The 14,359-nt window shown below is 44.1% G+C and overlaps 1 protein-coding gene across 1 annotated transcript in view; it reads right to left on the reverse strand.

Annotated features, from left to right (window-relative positions):
* LOC144772911 (uncharacterized) overlaps nt 1-14,359 on the reverse strand; it is a 2,519,762-nt gene that overhangs the window by 2,082,410 nt on the left and 422,993 nt on the right. The window contains exon 9 of the mRNA XM_078657606.1: nt 13,673-13,762. The gene's annotated coding sequence lies outside the window, so the exon portion shown is untranslated. The remainder of the gene's footprint in view (nt 1-13,672; nt 13,763-14,359) is intronic.

Genomic DNA, 14,359 nt, shown 5'->3' on the forward strand with positions numbered 1-14,359 from the left:
TTTAACCAGTATCAACACTCCTTGGGATCCCATCGTAAATCCAGCCAGGGCTATTAAGGTGTAGCCGTATCTTTTGAGTGCTAGACCCTGGTTGCCTTTCAAGTGCATCTCCTGGAGAAGGATCAAGTCGGGGAGTGCCTACGTAGGTACTGCATGACCATAGTCCTTTAAATTTTGTCCCTCAGGCCATTCACTTTCCAGGTAAGAAATGTTAGTGTGGTTGTGGACTGTGGTGTTGCAGCCATATCTGAGTATTATGTGTATGAGGGTCCATTCCCACCTCCTTCTTTATCCCTCCCTTCCTCGATAGCCGCCAGGTGCATTTAGTCTGAAATAATGGGTCAATGCACAGCACAACAATAACATATAACATACATAATCTCATATCCAAAAAATAGATCCCCTTTGCAATTACCCCCCTCCCTGCTACCTTGCACTATAGGTTTTAAACAACCCACCTACCCAATTTTCAGAGTGCCTGTCGCCCCAATAAAACCATTTAACTACTTTTCAGGTTGGCTGGCTCTACCACATATGTGCCCGCAGCCGCCCTCCTACCCTTTTGCATCTGAGGGTTAGCCATAAATGTAGCATGTTGTCCAAACTCATAGACCCCTCCTCAGCAGACTTTCACCATATCACATAGGCCCTGATTACCTTACAAAGTCCTTCCTTCCTGTTGTTACTTATCTTCTGGATATTGAATTGTGTTCTCACGGATGTATGACGGTACGACGCGTACCGTCACAACGCATGCTTTAACAACGCGTCCCTTACAATGCAAGTCGTTACCACGACTTGCGTTGGGGGCGCGGATTGAGAAAAGTATAATTTACTATTCTAACACCAGTCCCCGTAGACACTAGGGAAGGTGTTGGAATAGTAAATATACTATTCTTAATCCTCTAGCGCCCTCCAGCGCAAGTTGTGGTTACGACTTGCGTTGTAATGGACGTGCTGTTAAAGCCTTGCGGAGTAAAATCCGCGTGGTAAAGGATGTTTCCCGTCCTCACTCTCCCCCCTTCCCTCCCGCTGCTCGGTGTCCAGCGTCGTCTTCAGAGTTTGTGTGTGTGCTTGTTTTGTCGGTTTGTGTTCCACCAAGAGAGGAACACCTTTGATTGTCCCATTTCCGGCCTGGGTCCTGCCGCTGCTGGCAATTCATTTTTTCCCTCCTTCAAGCCAGTCCCATACCTCATCAGGTCTTATGAAATATAGAGATGTATCCTGGTCAATGACTCTAAGTTTAGCAGAAAATATCATCATATATTTGAGAATTTTTCATCTCAGGATTCTCTTCACCTCGTCAAAGGTGCATTGGTGCCGCTGTACCACAAGAGTGAAGTCTGAGAAGAACCGGATTACAGAGTTTTCAGAGGGTAGGTTGCACCTTGTGCAAGTTGACTGTTGTATTATGTCACGATCTTGGAAGTTAAGGATGCATGCAATTATTGTCGTCGCGGGCCACTGGTTTTGGTGGTGGCGCCAGTCATCTAAACACTCCCTCTACAGAGAAATAGTTCAAAAGGTGCTTGGTTTTGAGGTGGTTAAGTACGAGGTCTGCCAAAAAGAGTCCTGTATCTGGGCTCACTGCCCCCTCAGGCACCCCCATCACTATAATGTTATTTCTCCGGGATCGCCCTTCCTGGTCCTAAAGCTTTGCCGCCATCAAATTGTCTGATCTGGGCATTGATGAACAAATTCTTACATTTATCAAGGAACTCTATAGGGGGTGCAGGTGCCAGGGTGCACTTCGGTCGACTGGGAGAATGTTCGGCCAAGTTCCCCATTAGGAGGGGTGTGAGACAGGGGTGCATTTTAGCACCCCTACTCTTCACCCTATATATACACTCCATTGGCAATCATCTCAAGGAGTCTCAGTACGACTATCCGTCAATCAGGGGGCAACCAGTGCCAATATTCCTATATGCAGACGATGCCGCCATCATGTCGCGAACCAGGCTAGGCCTACAGAGGGCTGTCTTGAAATTTGCCAACTACATGAAAGACAAGGGGTTAAAAGTTAACATCACGAAAACCTACACGATGCCCTGTGGGCATGGCACCAAGAAATTACCCTGTCCAATATTCCTTGAGGGCAGGAGGATTGAGACAATTGATCAATTCTCCTACCTCTGAATAAATTTTGATAGGAAAGGCACTCGGCATACTGCAGTGAGGGCAAGAAATCTAGCTTTCTACCGGGCAGTAGGAGCCTTAAACAACTTCGCGGCCAAACTAGGGGGCAGACCTGTGAAGGAACTGACCCTAATTTACAAGGCCAAATGCATCTCCACGGCCACATATGGATCAGGAATTTGGGGAATAGAAAATACATCACCAATTCAACTAACTGAGAATCAGTACCTCAGATATTTGTTGGGGGCCTCTAAATCAACACCAACCTACCTTACACACATAGAATTGGGCTTACCTTATATACTAGATGCCATTCAAATCTCGCCCATATTACTATGGCACAAGGTGTGGGTTACTCCCGAGACATCCTTAAACCGCAGTTTAATTTTTGATTGCCTAACTCTTGATGGTGTCAGTAATATTAAATGGCTGACCTACGTTGAAGCCCCGATGACTGAGATCGGCCACCCAGAGTACTTCACGAGACAATCCAGTATGGAGGTGGTTGCAAGAAAGGTACTGAAAAAAATGGCACTGGACCACTTAGCCAACAAGAGATGGGTCTGGGAAAAACTTAAAAAGTCTGTCACGGACTTCCAGTTAATTACTGTTAACAAAGGGCCCCAATTGTATCTTGTAAATGACTTAAACTGTTATTCTAGAATGCTATTAACTCATTTAAGGTTTGGTACTTTCTTTCGCTTAATCACCTTCCCAGCCTGTAACAACTGGTCTAGGGAGATCCTTACCTGCCCTTGTGACAATACCTCTGCCAAATCCAATATTCATTGTATTCTTTTTTGCAAATTCTATACGGTACCTAGGGGGGCAATCTTAAAACCAATCTTGAGGGCATGGGGCCACCGTACTTATAATACCGCTTTTGCTAGGTTGCAACAGTTAGAAAATGATATCGTTGCACATGCTGTATCCAGTTTTTTAAAAATATTGATCAAGTTCAGGAACTCAATGTAAAACTATGCAATCGAATTGCATTTTAGATTCTCATGTTTCTATTGGCACTAACTGACTTTTAATGTTGTTGAATGTAACAATTTTGTACAATTTGTAATTAACGTGTTAGGCACCTTTTAAATGTATGCATTTATGATCTCAATCGTGAAGTTCAAATAAAGCTTTTGAATTTGATTTGATTTGAACTCAAAACTAAGGCCAACACATTCCTATTCAGAAACCCGTTCGGGAAAAGTGCTCACTGTTCCAAAACTCCTTAGATTCCGGAATGAACAGCCGTAATCATCCACTGCGATGGTAAACGCAGAGAGTCCCTCATCTCGATCAGAACTTCACTTCCTCATAGCCGCAATAACACAGTGATGTATTCATCGGGGGTGTCAACACTAAAAACAGACTTGCGGTCTGTGATTTATTAACAACACGGAACAAAGTTAAACACGCAAAATCTATTTAGTCTTCAGAATAAACGTGATAATCAAATGCTTATTAAGTGATGTGCAGAAAACTCCGCACTAAGTCCTTAAACGTGAATGAGCTGACTCGAATGTGTACACAATTACCTGTGAGGTGAGAAACATCACTTGCATGCAGCGTGATTGTAAAAGAACAAAATATATGTCATAACAAAGATTATAATGCATCACAACTCATGGTCTACAGACCTGAGTTTAGTTCAGATGACAGTTTTTGCACACTCGAAAATTGGCATCAGTGTATGTAAACAAAAGATTTATAATCATCTTTCATGGCTACTATGTGGGTGTGTAATCATGAAGATTGTACTGCATATAAGCGTTGATCAACAACCCAAAACTTAGTTCAAATGACAGTATATGCACATATAAGAAAATTGGCATCAAAGTATATAAACTCCATGACCATATCAAATGAACAATCATAGTTAAATGCAAACACATCAATCTCACGATAGTGATCCCCCGTGTGCTCATCTGTGTGTTTATAGAAGTGTTAGTAAAAGAGAAGTGATTGCTAGGGTGGTTTTGACTGAACTAATTACGATCCATCGGTGCTTCTCGGAATTACTGGTATATATTATTAAAGGAAACATGCCATCTCCAATTTATCATTGAGACCATGCGGCATCATCCAATACACTTCTCTCCCCAGAAGGTTTTTAGAATTGTCCATGCTTGGGATTTTCAAAACTTGTTCAATTATTTGAAATTTGAGTTGCGCAATGGTATGATGTTCTCCTACCCAGTGTAACGCGAGGTTACAGGTCGTGCTTTTTGCTCTTATTTTACTTTTGTGTTCAGCTAATCTGATTTTCATCTTTCTCTCGGTTTTTCCCACGTATAGTAGCCCACAGGGGAATTTGATGGCGTAAACGACATTTTTCGAGTTGCAATTTGTGCTACCTTGAAGTTTGATTTTTGCTCCAGTTCTGGGATGTAATAAAGTTTCTCCGGGGATAACATTATTGCAATTAATGCAATTCGAACATTTGTGTGTGCCATTCTCCGCAGTTGTCGAGTGTGGTGATGATAATTGGTTTTTCTTTTTAGATAATATTTCTTTCAGATTGTGCGCTCTTGTGTATGCAAACAGAGGCATGCGCATTCCTCGCCAGGAATGCGCATGCGCAGGCTCCCGCGCATGTGCAGTTTCAAGAAGAAGGCGCGATAGACCAGGACGATGACCCCGCGATAAGGTCAGTGTATTAAATCTTAATTTAGGCTTTAATCAATGTTTAATATTGTGGGCGGGAGGCGGGCGGGAGGCGAGCAGGAGGCGAGCGGGAGGCGGGCGGCCAACTTCCATTCCACCCCCGAGTGTGTGGAGATTTGCCCTGTTTCTCCGCATTCTTTGCGGAAGGGTCAAATCTCGGCCCATTCCGTGGGCAGACCGGAAATGTCCGCCCACCCCTAAGTGTAATACGGCACAGAGGAAGTCAGCACCCGTTTCCTGTTTCTTTGTTCTTCCTTTTGTTTTTCTGTTAGCATTGACCTGTGATAAAAGAGTAAGTGGTGGTCTTTCTACAAACACATATTTTTCACTTTGCTGATGGTTGCATGACACGCTTAAACACAACAGAAATGTATCATCCATACAAACTAGAACCGATCCCAACATGCATCAACTGAAATGTTTTCCTTTTCCTTTGTTCACAGAATACCCCTGATGAAGGGACCAAGTGTCCCGAAATGCATTTGGTCCTGCAATTTAATGCAAAAAAAGCTTTTAGTTGAATTATCAATCTGGTGTAACATTGTTTGCTTTGTCACTGAAATTTTTATACCTACAGCCGGTAAATGATTGTACATCATGGTGGTCTAATCGGTAGTTTGTGTTGAAGCCCTAGTTGCCACCTGGGACTAGGCCACTTTTTAAAGTATTTGAATTTGTCATGGTGTACTAGAGCTACACAGTCAGGTGTGAGGTTGGGTGCCCACGAGAGTAAAAATAATGGACTTTTCCCAGTCTATCTGGTACCCAGAGTAGGTGCCTAAAACCTGTAGTATGTTTATTAGCATATAGAATGAATATGTGGGCTGGTGTGCGTAAAGCAATACGTCATCAGTATACAATGATTTACCCTCTTCCAACCCCCGCCAATGTCTATGCCCCATATCAAGGAGTCTCATCGGATCCATGCCGACAGCAGTTCCAGTGCAAGAACTAATAATATTGGTGACAGTGGTCCTCTCTGTCTGGTGCCCCATGGAGTGTTAACGCTCTCGAAACCGACCCATTGACGTGCACAAAGGGTTTCAGGCATTGGTATAAAAGATGCACCCAGGCACAGAAATGAGGTCCGGTACCCAGCCAGAACAACATAGCGATGAGATAAGGCCACTCAATGCTGTTGAACGGCATTCAGGCATCTAATGACAAGGGAGCAGCTGGTATATGTGGTCGTGCCGCCGTAGCCTGGATGACACCGTAAAGTCGCCTTAGATTAAGTGGGTGCTTCTGTGAGGGTATAAACCCAGAATGATCAGGATGTGTTAGGGTGCAGATTATAGATATGAGTCGGTTGACCAGTTCTTTAGAAAGTACTTTGGTTTCGTATTGAGAAGGGATAAGATTGGTACAACATGCATAAGTCTGCGGGTTTGCCTTTTTTATGGATGATTACAATCATGGCCAGCCTTAGGTCTTCGAATAGGCCTCCCTTTTCCAGCGCAGCCTTCAACATTTCCAGCATCGGCTGTGCCACTTCTGTCGCTGCACATTTAAAGAGATAAATGGGTAGTCCATTTGGACCAGCCATCTTCATAGATTGTAGGTCTCTTATGGCTTCTTCCACCTCACCTCTTCTTTTGTTAAGTCGTTATCAAGCACTTCCCTGTTGGCGTCCGTAAGGGTTGGGAGTGAGATGTCTCTGAGGTGTGCTACACTCTCGTCCCCCGATCTAACTGTTGCTGATTGATAAAGCGACTCATAATAAGACGCAAATACCTCTGCTATGTCTGCCCCCAATCCTCACCTACTACCATCTGTTGTACAGATTTTGGCGACCCAGTTCCGCTCTCTATCTCTCTGCTCTAGCCATGCAATGAGTTTGTTGGCCTTGTCCCCCTAGTCATACAGTGGTCTCTGTGCAGCTACTGCATGGTGGCGAGCAGTCTCCTTCTCCATGTCCTGAAGTTCCTTTTGTTTAAGGCTTAATAAATACTGCAGCCCCCGGGTGTCTGCTTCGCCACCATTGTTGCATTGTTCTAGTAGACTTATCTCATGCTCTAACATATTACATTTAGAGCACCTCTCTTTCTTGTTGCCCCCTATAGTGGCCTGCAAGTATCCCCTCACCACCACCTTCTATGCTTCTGACAAGGTGTAGTGTGAGTACACGGACCCAGAGTTTTTGTCAAAATATTGCTGTGTTCACTAGCTAAATGTATCCTGGAATTCTCTACTCTGAAAGTGCCAGGATGCTATACATGGGGGTGTGGTATAAGTCCCGACTGGTCTTTGGATAAGGACCTATACTGGTTAGTGGTCCGAGATGACTCTGGCTATATGCTGTGTTCCTCAGAAGTATCCTGCATGCATGCAGTCTATACATGACCCAGATCCGTGTGCAGCAGAAATGTGTGTATACTGTCTACTGGTTGGGATATGCAGTCTCCTTAGGTCTGCTAGACCCATTGCCTTCGCAATTGTTCGTAACGGCTCTGTCTCTCCCGTGCGGGTCTGCGCTGCAGTTTTGTCCAACTCGCGTGACATCACTGCATTCATATCCCCACCCAGTATGTGTATTCCTGGAGGCATGTCCAGTAGTGTTTTCCTTAGTTCAGGGAGGGTGCCTAAATGGAATTTTGGTCGGATGTATGCCAAACATATATTGAGTTATTGCCCGCCCATGTTCCGGTCAGTGTTGAAAATCTGCCCAGAGGGACATGCCAGGTGCAGTCCCTTATCAAAGGCACCGAGTTTTTAACCAGTAACAACACTCTTCGGGATCCCATCCTAAATCCAGCCAGGGCTATTAAGGTGTAGCCGTATCTTTTGAGTGCTAGACCCTGGTTGCCTTTCAAGTGCATCTCCTGGAGAAGGATCAAGGCAGGGAGTGCCTACTTAGGTACTGCATGACCATAGTCCTTTAAATGTTGTCCCTCAGGCCATTCACTTTCCAGGTAAGAAATGTTAGTGTGGTTGTGCACTGTGGTGTTGTAGCCATATCTGAGTATTATGTGTATGAAGGTCCATTCCCACCTCCTTCTTTATCCCTCCCTTTCTCGATAGCCGCCAGGTGCATTTGGTCTGAAATAATGGATCAATGCACAGCACAAAAATAACATATAACAAACATAATCTCATATTCAAAAAATAGATCCCCTTTGCAATTACCCCCCTCCCTGCTACCCTGCACTATAGGTTTTATACAACCGTCCTACCCAATTTTCATAGTGCCTGTCGCCCCAATAAAACCATTTAACTACTTTTCAGGTTGGCTGACTCTACCAAGTATGTACCCGCAGCCGCCCTCCCACCCTTTTGCATCTGAGGGTTAGCCATAGAGGTAGCATGTTGTCCAAAGTCATAGACCCCTCCTCAGCAGACTTTCACCATATCACATAGGCCCTGATTACCTTACAAAGTCCTTCCTTCCTGTTGTTACTTATCTTCTGGATATTGAAATGTGTTCTCACGGATGTATGACGGTACGACGCGTACCGTCACAACGCATGCTTTAACAACGCGTCCCTTACAATGCAAGTCGTTACCACGACTTGCGTTGGGGGCGCGGATTGAGAAAAGTATAATTTACTATTCTAACACCAGTCCCCGTAGACACTAGGGAAGGTGTTGGAATAGTAAATATACTATTCTTAATCCTCTAGCGCGCTCCAGCGCAAGTTGTGGTTACGACTTGCGTTGTAATGGACGCGCTGTTAAAGCCTTGCGGAGTAAAATCCACGTGGTAAAGGATGTTTCCCGTCCTCACTCTCCCCCCTTCCCTCCCGCTGCTCGGTGTCCAGCGTCGTCTTCAGAGTTTGTGTGTGTGCTTGAGTTTTGTCGGTTTGTGTTCCACCAAGAGAGGAACACCTTTGATCGTCCCATTTCCGGCCAGGGTCCTGCCGCTGCTGGCAATTCATTTTTTCCCTCCTTAAAGCCAGTCCCATACCTCATCAGGTCTTATGAAATATAGAGATTTATCCTGGTCAATGACTCTAAGTTTAGCAGAAAATATCATCATATATTTGAGAATTTTTCATCTCAGGATTCTCTTCACCTCGTCAAAGGTGCGTTGGTGCCGCTGTACCACAAGAGTGAAGTCTGAGAAGAACCGGATTACAGAGTTTTCAGATGGTAGGTCGCACCTTGTGTGAGTTGACTGTTGTATTATGTCACGATCTTGGAAGTTAAGGATGCATGCAATTATTGTCGTCGCGGGCCCCTGGCTTTGGTGGTGGCGCCAGTCATCTAAACACTCCCTCTACAGAGAAGTAGTTCAAAAGGTGCTTGGTTTTGAGGTGGTTAAGTACGAGGTCTGCCAAAAAGAGTCCCGCATCTGGGCTCACTGCCCCCTCAGGCACCCCCATCACTATAATGTAATTTCTCCGGGATCGCCCTTCCTGGTCCTAAAGCTTTGCCGCCATCAAATTGTGTTGCGGTGTGAGATGCTGTTTATGCTTCTCCATTCTTTTGGAAGCAGTTTGCTGTTCAGCGATATTTGTTTCAGCTGTGCCTACTTTTTCAGAGGTTTAATTCAGGTCTGCTCTCAGCAAGGTCACTTCGATTGTGTTTTTATCAATTTTGGATTCGCGCGTTGTCCCCAGTTCATGTATCGTTGCCATAATTGCACCCAGTAAAGGCTCCATTGGGTCTTAAACTCTGTGTGCCGCTCCCCCCTCTGACATCTGTACCCTGGGTATTGTGCATTTATCAAATGTATTACTCTGCTATGGAGGGTCTCTATTGGGGCACATTGTGTGTACTTCCGCTAGGGTGAACGGCGGAGAAGACACAGCAGTATCTCAGTCCAGGCCAAAATCCCCGATGGGCCCCATGGCCTCCCCCCCACAAAGCCGCGCAAGACCTTCCTGTCTCTGCTACCTGTATAGCTGTCCCGACTCAACAGTTCTCGTGATCTTCAGGCTGCAGCGTGTTCTCCCAATAGGTGCGGGGGCCTCCCTGTAGTTCCTAGGCTCTTATTCAAGGAAGGGGAGCTGATCATTTACCAGGAACCATCCAGTCGGGCACTCCGGCTTCAACCTGTGCGGTTTGGGTGTAGCCCTTGTCCCAGGGCCAAGTCACTTGTTTCGAAAGCCTAAGGGCCCTGTTGATCAAGGTTCTTACCTCTGTGGCCTGGTTTTCATGTGCATTGCCAGAGTCTTTATGTAGTAGCCCTGCCTCCAAGAGAGATGAGGGGCCTCAGTCCGACCCTGCTGTTGATCTCCCCTATGAGACAGGGTACCACCAGTCTCGACGACCATTTTACAGCCTAGGCTGCGATGCCAGGGCCCCAGTCACAAACCGGCCTCGGCCACATTGTTGTCTCCCCCCCTGCACCCCCAGTTGGTGAAGGAAGGCTCTGGAGCTGGAAGGTATTTGTTTGGAGTGTGGCCACGTGTAGAGGAGAACAATAATTCAACAGGATGTTCCGCATCCCCCCCTACAGCACTGGGCTGGCTCCCACATCTCAGTCCGGACTCTCGCCGTCAGCCTCACCTATCTCTCTGGCCGTTGGTCATGCAGATCCCAGCATCCCGCAGGGCACTGCAGCAGGGCCTGCATCCGATCAGGCTTTAGGACAACGGCCGTAAGCCTCTCTCATTTTCAGTATGTCCTGCGTTGTTGGGGCTCAGGCAAATCAAGGAAGGATCATCCCTTCGCAAGCTCTCAGCAGCGCACCCGGGCGGCGAAGCCATGTTATGTTCGGACCTCTCCTGCCGTAAATCGCGGCCCACTTCGACACAGCATGATGCTCTGCTGCCGTGTGGGTGTCCAGGCAGATTTTACTAGTCAGAGCCCTCTGTATATTGTCGGATTTTAGTTAAGGGCAGGAGGGCCGCAGCAGAGCCCTGGACTATGCAGCCATCTTAGTTGGTGCCAGACCATACCCCTCCTCTAAGGTTTTACTAACAGTAAAGTAGGATAAAATGCTACTTTCTATTTATAATGTCCCTAATTTACCCATATATATCAATATATAATATAATATAATATTATATAATATAATATAATATAATATATTATATTATAATACAATATAATATAATATAATATAATATAATATAATATAATATAATATAATATAATATAATATAATATAATATAATATTACATTACATTATATTATAAATATATATATAATATGTGTTTCATTTTGCAAGTGTCGGCTGCTCTTCAATCATTGATTATAGGCTTTCTCGGCCACTTGCAGCGCAAGTGCAGCACGAGTACGACAGGAAATGGCAATCTTTGAATTGCTTAAGATTCATTCAAAGATGCCAAATGAGTGTGCATTGTATGCAATATTTATATTACTTTTAAAAACTCCCAAATATTACTGCCCATGCAAGAACAAAAATGTGCCTGCATTTGCATGGACAGCAATCTTTTAATGATTTATTTTTTCATTGTCTAATCTTCCAGTGTTCAGCTTTTTAGCACTCTAAACGCAGCAATTCAGCAGCTGTTTTCAGCTTCAATACATACCGCTTGAAGCAGTAACATCTTTTAATGCAACTTTTATTTTATTTTCACCTCACCAACCCTATACATGTCCTCAGTATAAGAAACAACTATGTGCACCCTACTGTCACCCTACTGGCACATTGCACAACTTGTGAAATCAGACATCTCCAATCTGCATTACCAATTCCATGCTAACGCCCTAATATCAGCCACCCCAATCAGAATCTAGACACCTGGGGCTACATTATAGGATGCAGTGCATTTTCCGTTATTAGTGCTGAGTGCCCTTTTTCAAAAGTGTGCTTGATGCTAACAAGAAGAGTGCGTCGTATTAAATTGAATGAGCTGGCCTGGGGGCAGCGGTGAACTTGTGCTGCCCTGGGGCAGTGCGTGAAGTGAAATACAAATTGGATTTCAAGCGGACGCTCCATGTTTTACTCTGCACGCGGAAACCCGCTGGCACTTTTAAGAGAGGTGCGAGAACCCCTTGCAGGCTGGTGCAGTGAGTGACAGCATTAGCCTGCAAGGGCATGTCTAGGGGGTCTATAGGACCCCCTTCACCCTTCCTGAGGGCTGCCATCAGGGGCGCCCAGACAGTGCACCGCCTTTTAGGTGGCTCACTCTCAGATGTCTCCTGACAGCTTCTTTACTTTTGCCCCTACGTCTATCATATTGTGCAGAGCTAAAGAGATTCCCTCTAACAATAGTGCTGTTTGTGCACCAGCGCTGTCTGTATTGCAGAAGGGACTGTACAGATGTCTGCTGCCCCTTCTGTAATACCAGAGTGCCCTGCCCAGAGCTGTGCAAAGAGGGTGCAAACGACAGTTGCACCCCTGGGAAACTTTATATATTATCGCTCCTGAAGTCTCATACTTCAACCCACCATTACCCGTCTGAATGCATGTTAAATTTTGCTCAATTAAACCTTATGATCCCAAATACCTCAGTACTAGTCCTCATTTTAAACTTCTACATATCTCTTTCCATGCCTTTGTATCAACTTCAAACCAGCCTGGCAATGTTCACTATATTACTAGCCTGTATATGTCTATCATTACTAGTCTGTGCACTGGGCCCTATAGACATTGCATAGGGTAAAGAGTATGCACTAACTTGTTAACTTTGCACATAAGCACTTGAACTCCAAATTGAACATTATAGAAACACAGAACAACTACTACTCTCTTTCATCCCCATGTTGTACAGATTGCAGAGCATACTATATCCAGAGGCAGCCAAATGACTGGAATTGCCATATAATCCATTACCTACTCCATACAAATATTTTAACAAACATTTTTTATTGAGCTCAAACATATCAAAAGTGACTACAATTGTGACAACACCTGTTGCAATGGAAGGATCTTCGCAACGTTTGACTAGTCAAATTTCAGTTGAGTATCTGGGTCACTAATATAGTAGAACTTTCGCATGAACAAAGGATTAACATTTGTAAAAATGCCAAAACAGTGAAGTAATACTATCACAAAATGTGCTGCATTATGTTGCATAATTTGCTATTTCGTGCCACATAATTTAATCTACTTTGCTGCATAATTTGGTGCTCCTCTGCTGCATAATACCAGTGGCTATGACCATTACCCATATGCAGTTATCTATATAGGTCATGTGCAGGGCTCTCTCCTGTACTATAGAACAGGAGCATGATAAACACCCATGATTTTGTATGGCTGCATGGAGATCCTGTATTAATAATATCAGTTTCTAAACGTCATAACTCACTTTTTTGGCATAGCTACAGTTGATACCAAAACTAGCTAACCACTGTTGCTACACCATGAGGGCGCTCAAGGCCAGGCTGACAGGGCTCTTTTAGAGCCAGACTGCACAGTGCTGATTGTCTTCTTTGGCAGAAAGCCCAGCTGTTGGAGGGGGAAGAAAGGCATGGACGGTGATGGGTGTTGGTTAGGGATTGCCGGTAAACTTATTTTAATTACATTTTAGACAGGATGGAGAGGCTGTGTTATGTATGTCTCCCCATCCCTGAGTAGCAGTTGAAAGGAGGGCATATGATTTTGGAGGTCATGTATAACATAATATTATAGATGGGTAAAAAGTAAATTTCAGGGATGGTTTTCAACTCAGGGTTCTGAGTGATATAAGCAACTCGAGCATCTTCATTGTCTATTTGATGTCACTAAGAACCCCTTGGTGAAGAAAATCCCCATAATTCACGGTTACCCTTCTATAACTCTATGTGTTCTTTCTGCAGGGAAATAGTACTTGCAGTCTTGATTGGTAAGTGTTTATAACCATTTCCTAAACTCTGCAGTCAAAATGGAGGAATGTTCATATAGAAGTTAGATTAAAATAGCATAGCACCATGTGCAACCTAGAAATTTGTAAAAACAAAATTTATTTTACCATTTAGCTGTACTGCAATCAATAAGCAAAATTAAGAAAGAAAGTGCATTATTATCTGGATAACCTGGGAATCCTGTCCTAGGTTTCGCTGTATCATCCAGAGGGCGAGCATTCGGTTTCCCTGGGTTACCTTCTTGTGCAGCGTTTTCAGGTTCTAGAACGAAACAGATGACATGAAAAATTAAAGAAAACAAACTATGCCACCATTGCGCTGCAATATGTAGGTCTTGAATAAAGATAATGTCTGCAATTTCAGATATCGTGCTGACCTTTAAAACTACACATACATTAATTGAACCTGATTAAAATGGAGTGTAGATCTTGAGCACTTTTTAGTAAAACAGGTCAATAGATATTGCAAAACTATGAGACATATTTTACAGTGTCATGCCTTTTATATAAAGCCTTAAAGTACTGCAGTCGCCATTACAAAAAATAAATCAGCGGGACGCTTAGATTAATATGAAAGAGTAAGGCCTCTTTAGACACACATTCAACCCATTCAATATGGAGTCATTAAAGGTTGTCACTTAGCTGATAGTTCTCTATTGTCTTTACATGTGTCTCCCTGGTCTTCATATCACATACAGAACACATACGCCCTGGGTCAGCTACAATGTCAAGATATGAGGGAGACTGCATGGCATTTACCTTGTAATGAACAATAGAACAGAGTGGCTTTTGAACTGAGGGCTTGAGAGTAAATATTTGATAGCCGCTCTGGGTTTATTTTACCTTCTCACCAATAATG

This window comes from Lissotriton helveticus, chromosome 8 (assembly GCF_964261635.1).
Source record: "Lissotriton helveticus chromosome 8, aLisHel1.1, whole genome shotgun sequence".
NCBI classification, from domain to species: Eukaryota; Metazoa; Chordata; class Amphibia; order Caudata; family Salamandridae; genus Lissotriton; species Lissotriton helveticus.